Source organism: Nyctibius grandis, chromosome 1 (genome assembly GCF_013368605.1).
Source record: "Nyctibius grandis isolate bNycGra1 chromosome 1, bNycGra1.pri, whole genome shotgun sequence".
NCBI classification, from domain to species: Eukaryota; Metazoa; Chordata; class Aves; order Nyctibiiformes; family Nyctibiidae; genus Nyctibius; species Nyctibius grandis.
This window is the reverse complement of record NC_090658.1, coordinates 24,282,222-24,294,785: the sequence shown is the minus strand read 5'-3', so window position 1 is coordinate 24,294,785 and position 12,564 is coordinate 24,282,222. Positions and strand designations below refer to the sequence as shown.

Below are 12,564 nucleotides of genomic sequence, written 5' to 3'. Positions count from 1 at the left end.
GGTAATTTACAATCCAGTAACATGAACGAGTAATTTGATTATTCCCTCTAACATGCATATTCTTGAATTTATCAACATCATCTGCTATGCTTCCCTTTTACCCAGCTTTCTTGGATTCCCTTTACAATTTCTCAGTCTTCTTCAATCTTGCCTAATCCAAATACTTTTGCATCATTAGCAAGTTTTGGCACACCATCATTCACCTAGTTTATTAGATCACCAACATACACATTCACCACCCTCTTTTCAGAGTTGTTTCTACATCACATGGTAATTTAAGGTTTACGTTGTTACTGACAAAAAAAAAAAAAGTATTCTTAGTCAAAAGAAAGAGTACGCTCTTTGAGAACTAGAAAGGAGAGTTGCAGTTTCCAAAAGACTTGTTTGGTTTCAAGCAAAGCTCGGTATCTGCACTCTTCACGTGAGCAGAATACAGGACTGTCACAACGTCTACAGGACATCAGAGAGGGGCTGTAGGTCGGTGTTCTCTTCTTCCCAGGACATCTCCCATTCAACATGTCACACACCTGACTTGCTCCAGAAAAATCCTTCGGTTAGCAATCTTTTTTAATGTTACCTAAATTTATGCTTAATTAGTGCTAAGTATATAGTCCCTTAGGTATTTTCAGAAGTTGCTCATGTACAGTTGACTATAATATGTACAACTGCTTACTAGGGCAGTGATGGTGGGGGGAAACATATTGTAAAACAAATATGCATATTCCTTTTACATACTTCGTGCTGCATCATAGTCTTGTGTCCTTAATTCCAGATGGCACTTTTAGCATTGATTTGCTGACCTTGAGAAACACTTTAAAGAGCAATCTCAAAGACAGCTTTACTTTCCTCTGCATCTAAAGCCAAAAATACCAGTCATCATCGTTCAGATGCCAAGGCATTGCATTTGCAGTTACATTACCTTTATTTGACCACAATCTAATCTTGCCAATTCACTAACACTGGGCCAAATTTCATTATATGATCCATAGACACTGAAAGTTGAAGACAATGAAACTAAAATGTTCCTAATCCTTCAAACATTCACATGAAGTCATCCTTGAATTCAGTAAGTTTGCTTTAAAAATGTATTCCATTATATGTTAACAAGTAAAAAACAATAGTTGTAGCTAGTGAAAATCATTCTCATTAATTCAAAACAGCTCAACTGTGCTATCTTAAAGGAATCAGCAAAACCAATACTAAGATTTCTTGCCTGCCAAAGCATCAACTGTGAATAAACAGATTAAAATTACCTAAAGGTTTATTTAAACAGAAGAGGTGCAAGCAGAAGAAAAGGACAGTATGTACGCATTTAACAAGGAAAGCCAAATCTGATTTTCATCTAAGAAATAATTTCAATAACAATTTCGATTCCTCATATATTTAAGATAAGCTGTACCTTGTATCTTTTAGCTCAAAAATTTTCAACAAGCTCCAATTTTGTGTTCTTGTTGCTTAACATTACAAAACTATCCAGATGTTTCAATCATAAGCTCCATTTTGTCAGGTAGCTTTACAGTTAAAAAAAAAAAAACAACCAACAAACTATCTCCAAAGACCGGATAGTCAAGCCAAATACTGTCAAGAGACAGCAAAAAAGAAAATAACCATCCCAATAATGCACACAACCCAAAAATAAAGATGTAGTGTTACTGCCTCAAAATCACACTGTTTCACAGAAGATATGAAGACCAAGTCAACAAAACCCCCATAACTTGATAAAGCACCTAAATGTCAGCTTTGGACACTTGGACATTTGACTCATTGATCCTTTCACACTCCAGAGTTCTCCTCACTTCCTTCTACAGTCCAGAGGAAAAAGGAAAAGGGAAGAGTCATGGATTGTAGTTCCTGCTCCCAGGGCTATTTCCACATTTGTGAGGAGCCCTATTCCTTCAGAGCGTGCAAGATGTCTCCTCATAGATCACCTCTTCAGCTCCAAGTGCTCAACAAACCAGAAGGCCTTAAGCGGAAGATGAGCACCTGTGTAGGACAGGCTAAACTCACTCTGGACACGGACTGGATCCAGCACAACCAGAGGAAGCCACAAGTGCCCACTGAGTTTTGAGATCTCCTGCACTAGGCATAGGAGGATGGCATTAGACAGTGGAATCAAAATCATACTTTTATCATGATCTTGCACTTCAGCGCAGGTCTACCTCAGTTCCTTCAGGATCTAGTCTTTAATTTTTATTTTTTAATATAGTTTTTAGAACACTAAGAGGTGGACTCAGCAGCTTTCACAGAGCCTCTGAATAGAGAACCAGTAGATTTAAAAAATGGAACCAGACCTTTTCACATAAAATTTCAGCAAATCTTGTGCACAGGCATACTCCTCACAGAAGGAACATCTACAGGGTAATGGTTTGTTTTCACAGATCAGGAGCTGTTCCAGTGGAACTCCACAAAGTATAATAGGCCAAGACACGCTGCACTTCACAAGGGACTTAAGAGATAAAAAGACTTATGGCATCTGCTCAGCGTAAAAATTAAGCCTTTATTGAAATCTTCTTGTAATTGAGCTGGATACACATGCACAAATATATTGCATACTAAGTATTATAGCCTGGCTCCTGCAAAGACTTGTATACATGTTTATTACTATGTATATAAAAGAAATTCCGTGGTTTCAAAAGCACTATTCATGAACGTGAAGTTAAGCACATGGGTGGGTCTTTGCAGGACTAGGACCCATACGCTACTGGGCGGCTTTGCCTGCTGTAAGCTTTCTACCTTTTGTATGCTACCAGCCATTTATAAAACCCCCTCAGCTGACTAACCCTTGCCACAGACTTGCTTCCAGATGAGGAGCTGGAGTTCAAATATACTTTTCACACTGCATATATCATGCTAAACTCAAATCCAGATTAAAATGAGCTACTTAAGTAACATTTAATCAAACACAGCTTCGCTGGATAGGAAGAGAAACAGAATGAAGAGCAATCCCTTTGGCTGTAGTGGTACAAAACAAAACACAGAGAAAGGAAACCATAAAGTTACCAGAAGTTCGTAGACAACTCTTTTTTTTTTTATATTGAATACTTTCTCCAAGATTGGAGGAGTCACTGGAGGCCAAGACAATTTGCTAAGTGTACAAAAGCGGATGTATTTCATAGAAAGCCATTCTATACCTAAGTTACAACTGACTCACGGGCTTCTGCTGGTCAAGAATGACCAGGAGAAAAGTCAATCATTAGTATTAACATCGGTTGCTAATTAACCCTCATGAACAACACTGCACCAAAGCTACTTCTTCTACTATTACAGAAACATTTAAAAACACATTTAAAACTGTAAGTATAATGTACGTACAAAAGCTCAGTTTCTCAGTAGAGAGATCAGTCCTGCAGTCCTCGCTCTGGCCTTCATCTGCACCACTAGATCCTCTGAGGTTGCATTGAGCCAGTCCTGCTTTCCAGCTTCTTGCATACAAATGCAGTGGCGGAATTGATGGCCACAAACTCTGCCACACATTTTGGGGACTGTCTTTTAGCAGATGGGCTGTGCTTAAAACTGTAAGTTTGCAAAGCTCCCAACTTTTGAATCATGACCCATTAGATACACACAAGTGCCCTCTACCTGTAAGCAACTCTGGCACAGGCTCTTAAAGGAATCAAAAAAAGTTCAAGAAAGTACTGCCAATAATAGAACAGGGCCTAAAGCTTATTTGCATTACTATAATATCAACACACGCTTTATTTTACACCATGTAACAAGTACTAGATGTCAGCTACACACCCCCCAGAGGGCAAGAGCAAAAGCTGTATAATCTGTATTTTATCGCTCATATGTGATAGCACATTCTCAGCTGGATAACCAGAGTGCAGTCCCTGCTGGGACTGCCTCCCCTCACATCTCTCCCCAAAAAGCCTTGACTGCTTTCTCTCTTAATATGGAGGTTGGCAGGTGGTGACTTGTGATTTGGGGGGGGGGGAGCCATTTTATATGTATATTTTGCCAAACTGAAGAACTTCAGCATGTAACAGTGCTTTCAGAATAACCAAACCCAGCAGTGATTATCTGCATAGGGTTTAAAGAAAAAAAAAAAAAAAAAAAAAGAAATGGCTTCTGGTAAAAGTATTTCTTTCAGCTATGGTTTCAGGCTACATGCCAAAAATCCCAGAAAACTTTTTGGGCAACAACATACTGAACCGGTCACTGTTTGTTCCCACCTTGTTAAAGTTACAAACAGCCAAAGAGATGCTTATAATGGAAACATATGATTATTTTATGCAAATTAGAGATAAAACGTTCTCGATAGGAAAGCTCCAGCACACATTATATCCACATACCACACACACATTATGTAACGCTTGTCCCAAACACACTCCAATAAAGAGAGCTAGTTTGAGATCTTAAAAATTCATTGACTCCGCCACATGAGAAATGAGAGCAGATGTCATTCTTCCCTGCCTCGCTGCGATCTTTGCTGCATAACTCGGCGTTACATATTTGCTGAAGACGAACGGCCAGTTTAGGCTTGACTGTAACTAACAAAGAACAAGGTAAACCCCTGGGCGGAGGGGAGACAAACACGGGCACGCCGTGGTGCACATACGGGCAGCCCAGCAGAGAGCCCTGCCCGTTCCCAGCTATTTACAAACACCTCTTGATTTATACAAATACCGTGTTATCTGGGTGCCTAGGAGATCACACTCACGGGCTGGACGGACTGTCCGAGCCTTGTTTATCGCAGGTCACTGACTGGCATTTGTAACCCAAGCTTAGCTATTTTCGTAATTTACAAACAGCAGTTGCAGACGCCGCCGAGCTGTAGCTGCACACTGCAGAGCACAGCGAGCCCCACGCAAACGCTGCCCATCGCACACACGGAGTAAACGGCGTAACTCGGAGTGTTTCAAAGTCAGCGCGGGCGGCTGATAGGCGCGGGGACGAGCCCCAACTCGAGCAAACTCGGCGGCGGCTCCTTCCTTACCTGCTCGGCGGCCGCCCAGGCAGCGCGGCGGCTCCGGCTTTGTGCGCTCCCGCGGGAGGCGGCTCTCCCGGCCCGGGAGGCGGCGGCTGCCGGCGGGACCCGAAGCGGGCGGGGAGCGCGGCGGGCCGCTCCCCGGGGGCGGTGGGGAAGGAGACCTGCTCCCGCCGCCCCGGCCCGGCCACCGCGGGGAAGTTCGGCGGGGCGGCCGGCAGCTGGAGCCGCCGGTGGCGGCGCGGGGGGCCGGGGCGCCCTGAGGTCCTGCTGCCGCCCGCGGGGTGCGGGAAGGAGGGAGGCAGGGCGGGAGGGAAGGGACTGGTGTCCCGCGGGGGCGAGCGGGGCCGGCGGGCGAGCTGGAGGCGGCGGGGCCGGGCTGGGGCTGGGGCTGGGGCGGCGCGGGGAGTCACGGCCCAGGAATGCCAGGAATGTGGGGCGGCCGCTGCGGCCGCGGGGCCCGGAGACGTCGGGGACGCGACTGGGGATTTCTTTTCTCTTCTTTTTTTTTTCTTTTTCTTTTTTTTAAAAACTATTCCCCCCCCGCCCCAAGGCAGGAGGAGGGCTGAAACCCACCCCGCGGAGGAGGGAAAAGGAGGGAGGAAGAGGAGGGCACAGGCTCCTGCCAATCCGGGCGGGTGCCGGCTGCAGCTCTGCCGAGGAGCGTAGAGCTGCCAAGCGCGGGGCACCTCCCCGCCCCTCCCGCCTCCCCGCCGGGGGGAGCCGGCCCCTCCCGCCGCGCGTGTCGGCGCGGGGCCCGGGCCGGCCGCGACCCGCCGTTGGGCTCGGCGCACGTGTCGGCCCGGCCGGCAGCGGGAGGGCGGGAGGGGGGCGAGCCCGGCGCCCTGCGGAAAGGCGCGGCCGGGCGGGAGGCGCCGCGGTAGCCCGGGGCGGGGGGCGCACCCTCGGCAGGACTCGGGGCGGGACGGGGTGAGCGGGGAGCGGCGGTAAGGCCGGCTTGGCGCCCGCGGGCCTTGCCGCTCCTGCGCTCCCCCGTGCAGCCCTCCTGTAGGCAGGCGGGGCGCACCCTGCTTCTCCGCGCCCCTCTTCTGCCCTTCCGTAACCCCCCGGTCAGCTCCCTCTGCCTTGCGTTACAGCATGGTATCTTCTCCAGCCCTTCCTATCTTCACTCCTCCTGTTTCTCCCATTTTAGCCCGTTCGGACTCCTGCTCACTGGGTGACCCTCACTTGCAGAAGGGTGGCTATCCCTGCTCCTCCAGCTGCGCAGAGGGCCGACGGAAAGACACCCATGGTGCCACCATCATGCACATGCCTCGCTGGAAAGCAAGCAGGAGAAATCCTGAAGTTGGTTTGAAATGTGGCAGTTGGTAACTACATGAAAAGCCCAGGACGCCTGGTGCATGGCAGATGTGGGAAAGCCCCTCTGATGTCTGCTTTAAGAGAGAGAAGGGGCTGAGACTGTGCCATGCTCTAGGAAGCAAGGGGTACTGCCAGGAAGTCTGGGGCTACAGATAGATGTTGAATGGACTGCAGCAGACCAAGTAGGCTTAGGAACAGTGTGAGCATTAGAAATGATGTGTAGATGCTCATGCCTGTCATAGCTGATGGCCAGTCTGCAAAATTATTTTTGCCTTGGACTACATTTATTTAAAATTATTCACGTTCCAAAATGTGTATACAAATACTTCTGTTTTCAGTGAGGACCTGCAGAAACGTCAAAGGGAAGTATCCTTCTAAAACTGTGACAGCAGAACTTAAGGACCCTTACAAAAAAAGGGGAAGTTATGAAAAATAGTAATAAATAAGAACTGATACTATTTTTGAGTTGCTGTGCTTTTTTGCTCCTTGCACACCTTACTGAAAGAGTACGCGAGCAGATTCGTTGGAGTCAGGATTACTCAGATTAATAATGGTAAGAGGATCAGGAGCTGAGAGAGGGAGAAACAGTACAGATTCTTGATTTTGATAGATAAGTAATTGTATTTAAATACTGTATGTGGAATCACAGGCCTATGCCTTACCTCTGGCATAATAATATTATAATTACATTTTGCAAGGAAAGTCCTTTTCATCTGAGACTCAAAGATTTTACGAATACCACACCTTAATGAAGTAAGTAATTATCCCCATTTTACATATGGCTACACCAAGGCACTAAGAAGTGACACCATTTAAGATTTTAACTTGAATTATACTTGAACACGTGTAGATACAGAGCTTTGAGTAACAATCTGGAAGAAACATCAGGTGTCAGAATGAGATGATAAGATGGATCATAGAGCCGCTGTGCTCTGAATTTATACAGTTCAGCTTTATGCCAGAAAACAGCCTTCCCTTACTGAGTGGAAAGTTGCATGAGAGGGTAGCATGCATCAAACCTAGGGTTTAACTTGTTACATTCCTGCCAGGTTCTCCCCATGCTGGGGCAGGCGTAAGGACGTTGTTTTTAAGACAATAAATACTGCCTTTTGCATCTGTGCCTCAAGGTGGTGTGCTGGCTACCTTAAGTCTGGTAGTTGGTTTGCCGCTGGTCACTTTCACTTTCATAGGTCTCTCTGCATTTGAAGAAAACTTGTTTAATGACTGTAACTGCAAATGAAATAATGTTGCAAGAAGTATAAACATGCTGACAGATACAGGTTTTGGAGGGGAGATTTTATGTACTGGCTACCTGCAGCGTGGGGTCCCCTAGAAGAAATAAAACCAGCTAGAGTAAATAAAATCAGACTTGTCAGCAAGAGCTTTTACTAAATGGTCAGCTCAACAAACTCTGCAAAATGAAATGTATTTCAAACTTATCCAACCCAGACAACCTCCTAAAACTGGGAAGGGTGAAGACCATTACTTTTTCAGGAGATTAGTTAATGCAGTGATTAGTGTCTGTATGAGACTCTTGGAGATTGTAGCAGTAGGTGCTTTGGAAATACGAAGCTTCCCAGAGATAGCCAGTTACTGCAAAGAGTTTTCCATAAAGAAATCTGTCGTATTGGTGCTACTACTGCTTTCTAGGACCATTGAAACCTGGAATCTTCACACACATCTTTGTTACCCAAGAGCTGCCAGGGGTATACGACCCTGGGATTAAAACCAACAGTTTTTACCTGCTACTTGGGGAGTGGTTTCATAAAATACTAAAACTAGATTAGATGTTCCTCACGCTGTTTCAAAAATGTGATGTTAAAATGATACAAATCATTGATTTGGTTCCAAACCCCTATGCTGGTTCAAATTTGTCTAGAAAACTTTGATGGTTAATCTTCTGTCAGTCGTATGTAGGCTGGATTATGTGTTATCTTTCTATGCTGCTAGGGAATCATGTTACAGTAAATATTTTTTTTTTAAAAGGTGACAACTCTGTATTATATTTGGAGACTTTAATGATTTGCTGTAATGATTTATGGAATTTACCTCCAAAATATTCCCTCTGCTCTTGTATAACTTAATTTTTATACTGGTTTCTTCTACAATTTCATCAGGATTATTATATTAAGATGCTCTTCAAAATAGTAGAGTAGATGAGAAATAACTTATTGACGTAGGACTGTACCTCAGTTACCTTAGCTACCAGTCTTTGGTCTGATCTTGGGCATGTAGCAGCACATCCCCGTGTCTTAGTTTTCTTCTCTGAAAATTGAGATAATGATAGTGATCTTACGGTGCTTTTTGATTTGCAGATGAAAGCACTGTATAGGAGAGAGATATTATTTAATTTTTTCTTTTTCAAATTGTGGCTTTGACAGCCCTGAATGTTGTGTCAAACCCCTTGTGAAAATAAAAGCCCAACACCATTCAGCTTGGCCAAATGGTTAACTATCAGCAGAGGAAAATTGATTTTATCTGGGTCAAAATACAGTAGATGTTTATAACTTCAGTGTTATCTGAAGCTACATGCAATGAATTTTGAAGTGTCTTAGCACCTTGCTAGCAAGACCTTTATTAAACATATTTTGAATGTGTTTAAACCAAGGCTAAAGTAATTCTAGAGTCTTGTTATAACATGGAAAAATCTCAGTCCTTGTTGGTTGGTGAAACCATGTCATAACCTGTTTTGTATAAAACTGTCTTTAAACTGTGCTTGAGCAACAGCTGGTGGTTTCTCCTGTGAGCAGTAGATGATGTTTAATTAGCCTTACAGTCATCTACATTACAATCAAATCAAAGAATGCAGTTGCAACACATTCCCAATTTGTATTGTAAATGTGACCCTAACTGTGTTCCTAAAATCTCTGTCATGTGCTACAGCTGGGTACACTGACCTGACTGTAATGTAAGCAGAAACTTAGTGCACTAGCAGAAATTCCCATTCCTAAAATCATATTTGTTCTTTATAAATTGATACTTTTTAATGTTTGAAGCTTACCACGAGGAAAAAAAAAAAAAAGGTTTACTTCTCTAGTATTCTGTGCTCTCATTAATTATTCCATTTAATAGTGCTTCTCAAAATCATCTCTTAGAAAAGGAATTTGGATTACACAATCTTGGAAAACAAACCTGTTGCCACCAAGCATGAGCTAACATGTTATAGTACTCTATGGCTTATCACAAGTAAGCCAGCACCCAGTTTTGTAGACCAGAAAAAGTCTTGGTTGACTATCTGTGCAAATAAACTATGCTGTGTTGAATATTCTAGTTGGCTTAGAGTTGTATTCTGCCTGAGGACTTACTTAATACCTGTGCCTCTTCTCAGATCTTCAGTGAGAGTTGTAAAATGAAAAACTTTTTAGTGTTTGTGAGTAAAGTAATGAACTTTTGATTTCATGGTTGTAAGAACTCAGAAAGGGATTTAGATGAGGAATATACCTTTCTATGCAACTGTTACTGCTGTCCAAGCTAGAACAGTCTGATGACAGAATGAATAACATTTTTCCAGTTTTCATGGATTGTCAATTTGGGTACTTTTAAATGTATCATTTAGCATGGTCATTAGGTCTTCAGATTTCTGAAAACAGTGGTCTCCTGAGCAAAAAAATTCACCAGCCTTTAACAGAAGATAATTTAGCAGCATGCCTAGAAGTCAGTGTACACCACTGATTTGTAGGTATTTTAGTGGCTGCTCACTTCTGATAATCATAACCTCTGTGTGTCTCAGCATGGATTTAAGTGTCTGACTGTGGGCACCCAGCTGAAAATATTTTGTTGCCACTTAGAGATAAATGGTTTCTTGAGAAAGCAAAGAGCTAATGTTATAATCTAAAATGTGGTTGTGGGACTGTCACAAACTTGTATAACCTGAAATGAGCCATTAATGTTTGCTTATCTCTGTGAAATGGGTGTAAGACCATGCTTGGATATGAGAATACTGTGAAACTCTGAATTTTAAGACTTTCTGAAATTAACAGTGAAGTGCACTGTTAAAGAATAAAACCTCAGCTAGATGTACCGCAGCTTTTTGAAGTCTGTATATTGTTTCTAAAAGAGCCAGGATTCTCACTTTTGGTCAAAATTAACAGGAAACTTGCTCTGAGACAGAGCAATTTGGGAATGCTGAGAGGTATATATAAATATTATTTTCTATGCTGTCATTGCATGATACACTAGATACCCTGGCAAGATTTAAATCACACACACAAACATTTTCCTGGAAAGAATTAATACAAAAATGGTATGAGAAATACCAATAAAACTGTTGGAATTTAGACTTGGAAGAGGTGAGGAGATCAAGTGATAACCGAAGTCATTAAGATGCAGAATGCAGTTGTTTTCTCCTTGCATATTTATTTATTCTGTTGGATCATTTCAGTTAGTGGTTCATAAACTATGGCTGTTTGAGATGGGTTTCCCACTGCAATTGGTTGGGTGACTGAAAACTCACTCTAGAACTTGCCTGTAAAAGTGACAGAAGTAACATTGAGGTGGTTAAAATGCGTGTAAGATAAGGAGGCATACTTGTGTCTTATCTGTTTAACCTTTTAACAGAGAAACACTGGGAGATTTTAGAGACAGCATTAAGATAGGTAGAGGCTAATAAGTGATTTGATTAGTTTGTCATGAATGGTGTGGTGTAGGTGATGTTCTTAATTATTTCACTGACTGCTAAAAGATTTGACCAGTAGGTGAACACAATAAGAAGCAAGTATGGCTTCTCAGATAATACATAAAAGTTATCTATATAAAACCTTACATATGTATAAATATATATGTATATAATAAATATATATAGGTCATAACAAAAGATAAAGTATGAGCTCAAGGCTTTAATTTAGGTAGTTCATAGGAATGGGATGTTAAATTGGAGATTAGGCACAGCAAGGGCAGCCATGATAAATGATCAAGAACTTAGAACAGGAGGTCAACAAAGAGGCAAAACTCAGACTTTTGAAGGCAGTCATGCAGGTGATGGCCACAAACCACTCTGAGAGTTAGCCTTTGAGGAAAAGAGAAATTTAAAAGTAGTTAAAAAAAAAAAATAAAGGAGTTAAAGGTGATAGAGGGAGGAAAATTACCAAATGTAAACCAAAGAAAAAACAGATCTAGAAAGCCCTAACAAGAAAAAGAGGTAATATAACTTACTAGCAGGCATTTTCTACATGCCCCATTTAAAAAAAAAGCTGGTGGTAAAGATGGAAAGAGGCAGAAATGGCTATGAAAGGTGTATGCTTTTCAGTTTATCTGTAGTGCACTGTCTTTGTTTAGCCCACACCCAGGGCTAAACAATAACAGTTTTTCCTCTCACCCAATGTCCCTTCCCCAGCCAAGGAAGGGAATTGGGAAAAGCAGGGAGACTCATGGGTTTAAAGTTAAACAGATTTAATAAAATAAACCAACAACAATACAAAACACACAAAATTATACTTAGCTACAGAGTTGCAGCAACTTGCTCTAGGAATAGCAATCATTAGGAATGAGAAAGAGAGAGAAGACAAGAGCAAAAAGAGCCCTCCCTACCCCCCTCCAAGCTTTGCTTTTTGTAGTGAACTTGATGTCAATGATATAGAATACACCTGTGGGCCAGCCTGGGTCAGCTGCCCTTGATCACCATGGCTGGCCACAAACTGAAACAAAATCTAACAGAAACTTTCTTCTATAATTTTTATCCCATGAAACCAGGACATGCACTTATGTCTTAACCACTTTTCTCTCTCTCGCTTGAACAGAATGACACTCAAAGTAGATGTACCTGTGTATGGTTAAGAGTACAATCCTAACAAAAATGGGAGCCAAGGAGATGCAAGCTATGGACCCATGAAAGTCAGAGAGGAGTGAGCCATGAAGGAAATACGTTCCCGTCTTATCAAATGCCCCTTGAAACCTGGTAACTCCTTGCCCATAAGATATAGCGGTATTTGATAGTATCATGAATGTATTTTTTGGTGTTAATATCTGTAATGTGAAATATTTGTTTGGTATTGCCATTTCTAGCTGGCAGCAGAACTATAAAGAGCAGGAATTTACCATTAAGAAAAAAAAAAAAAGACCTCCAATCGTATTTACAGTTCAGTAACTGGTAATTTGAAGCCACAGTCCTGTCCACTCTCTTCTGCATATCCCTGTTCCATCTGTCGAGCTGGGTCAGGCATTTATCTGACCCCACAGTGCAGCAGTTTGGAGACGCAAGTTGTATGCAAACTGATGTTACCAGAAAGGTCTTTGCCTAGTCTAATACCCCTTACCAGTTTAACTATTTCATCTGACAGTTCAGATCAGCACCAAAGTTATCATAAAGGAGCAATGGCAGT

The 12,564-nt window shown here is 42.5% G+C and overlaps 1 protein-coding gene and 1 long non-coding RNA gene across 2 annotated transcripts in view; one reads left to right on the top strand and one right to left on the bottom strand.

Moving 5' to 3' along the window:
* Nucleotides 1-4,992, bottom strand: part of PTPN14 (protein tyrosine phosphatase non-receptor type 14) — a 123,695-nt gene extending 118,703 nt beyond the window's left edge. The window contains exon 1 of the mRNA XM_068415186.1: nucleotides 4,937-4,992. The gene's annotated coding sequence lies outside the window, so the exon portion shown is untranslated. The remainder of the gene's footprint in view (nucleotides 1-4,936) is intronic.
* Nucleotides 4,772-6,705, top strand: LOC137671604 (uncharacterized). Its single transcript, XR_011049432.1, has 2 exons — nucleotides 4,772-5,191; nucleotides 6,081-6,705. It is a non-coding gene; the product is annotated as an uncharacterized lncRNA (long non-coding RNA).
* Nucleotides 6,706-12,564: the final 5,859 nt, after the last annotated feature.